The sequence below is a fragment of the Aplysia californica genome, unplaced genomic scaffold (assembly GCF_000002075.1).
Source record: "Aplysia californica isolate F4 #8 unplaced genomic scaffold, AplCal3.0 scaffold00738, whole genome shotgun sequence".
Lineage (NCBI taxonomy): Eukaryota > Metazoa > Mollusca > Gastropoda > Aplysiida > Aplysiidae > Aplysia > Aplysia californica.
The window spans coordinates 117302-119569 of record NW_004798008.1 but is presented as its reverse complement, the minus strand read 5'-3'; positions in this window follow the sequence as shown (position 1 = coordinate 119569).

Genomic DNA, 2268 nt, shown 5'->3' with positions numbered 1-2268 from the left:
AGAGAGAGAGAGAGAGAGAGAGAGAGAGAGAGAGAGAGAGAGAGAGAGAGAGAGAGAACTGTTTCATTCCTAATTGTACCTACATTTTTGTACATTAATTTCCCCTTTTTTGTCAGCATTCGACAAATTGTATCGTGAGTACATGCAACTGATATCACAGAAAAAGGAAACTACAATTTTTTAAAAAATACACAAAAAAACTGAGCTTATAGATCTAAGTGTGCCTGCAGAACACAAAGGGTTTCCGCTAGGTTAAAAAAAGAAAAGAAGCCAGGATCTATGACTACTAGGTAAGCCACGGACGAACATGACGTTATTTGGTTCAAAGAAAACGTGTAGTAGATCTAGAGCAGAGTTGTTTAGCTGTGGTAGCTATATTACAGCGTTGGCCTTTTCAAATGTAGATCTACGTCCTGGTAGGCATTTTACGCTTAAATCGACACAAATTAGATAATTCGGGAGGTGGGCTTCGGCCCGTCTTGTTGGGGTTACAGCGTCTTTGCAGAATGGCCCGAGATACGTAGCCAACTCGATAAATATAAATAATTCTCCCCCTACGGGAACCGAACTCGATAGGTCTTCTGCAAGACGACCTTATTCTTATCAAGTTCAAGCTCGTCTCGGTCTTCTGGGTACGACAGCGAAACGCATTATTTACCGCAAAACTACGGACGGTGATAAAATTATACATATACATTTGTATAATAATAATGTTCATATTATTTTTATGCTGCTGTTTTGTTTTTGTTTTGTTTTTGTTTTGTTTTTTTGTTGTTGTTGTTTTTTTTTTTTTTTTTTTTTTTTTTTTTTTTTTTTTTTTTTTGGGGGGGGGGGTTGCGCTCCCATCGACACAGTTTGGGTCATTCAGGAGGAGGTAGGCTTCAGACACTGCCTGTCAGGACCAATCCGGGCTGAGAGGGATTCAACAATCAAGCAGAACAACCGAGATACTCGATAAAAATTTTCTCCCCACTCGGGAATCGATCTCGGGTCTCCTACGTTTGACAGCCAACGCGCCTTACCTCTACACCACCGACGCCGGTCAGACGGCCATAGACTCGCGTTGAAATGTTGTTGATATGTAATAATGTATAACAATAATATACAGTACATATAAAGAGGGCCACATTGATCCATTACGAACCAGTCCCGTGTTGTCGTCCATCCATCATTTCTTTTTAGGTCAAACGGATTTGGTTGGGGATGCGTTCAGTGGGTGCTCTGGTGTGGTTTGCGCCTTCTTTTTTTCCTATCAAACATCTATCGTCATTATCTCTCTCTCTTTCTTTCTTTCTTTCTTTTTTTTCTTGGGGATGCTCAAACCCCCAGGGCGGTGCCACTGTCTGAAGTGTCTTTAGGCAATTCCCAAGGGGGGGGGATTTGCTACTCTCTTGAAACACCCCTAATCTTCGGCACTTACATGACCGTTTTGTGTTGCAAGTGCCGTTAAACTCTTTCTAAAACAAAAACAAAAACAGATGTGTTCAGTGATAGTACATTGTACCATAATGCTATAATATAACACTAACAGATACAGGTTTGGTCATCTGGAAGACGATGGCGCCTGACTGAGAGCAGAGTTCGAGCGAAGAGTGTGTGTGTTTGTGTGTATGTGAGCGAGCGAGAGAGAGAGAGAGAGAGAGAGAGAGAGAGAGAGAGAGAGAGATGGAGAGGGAGGGAGAGAAAGAGAGAGACGAGAAAGGGATGGGGGTCGTGCATATTTAATTATGTCTGTGAGTGAATGTATGTGTCTGTGTGTATTTTTGTTGCTGATGGGTTTTCTTTGTAAGTGTTTTACGGCACTCGCAACTGCATAAGGTCATATTATGAGCGCGCAAGACAAAAATTAAACGTTTTCAGGTTGTAGAAAATTTTTCATTTTGCCCGTGTGGCCCACTAGTAGATTTGTTTTACCACAAAGGGATCTTTAACGTACTCAACTTGCACACGGGATCTTCTAGATTTTTCGTCCTTATCCGAGAAGGTCAAGTGTTAGATCTTATCTACCATAAGATTAGGGCTTTGGCTGAAAAACAGCAATAAGAAGGAGCCAAGGAGTAGCAGTAGAAAGGCTGCAGGGAGAGAGAGAGAGAGAGTGGAGGGGGATTAGGAGGTGAGGAGTGAGAGAGTGGAGGGGGATTAGGAGGTGAGGGGTGAGAGAGTGGAGGGGGATTAGGAGGTGAGGAGTGAGAGAGTGGAGGGGGATTAGGAGGTGAGGGGTGAGAGAGTGGAGGGGGATTAGGAGGTGAGGAGTGAGAGAGTGGAGGG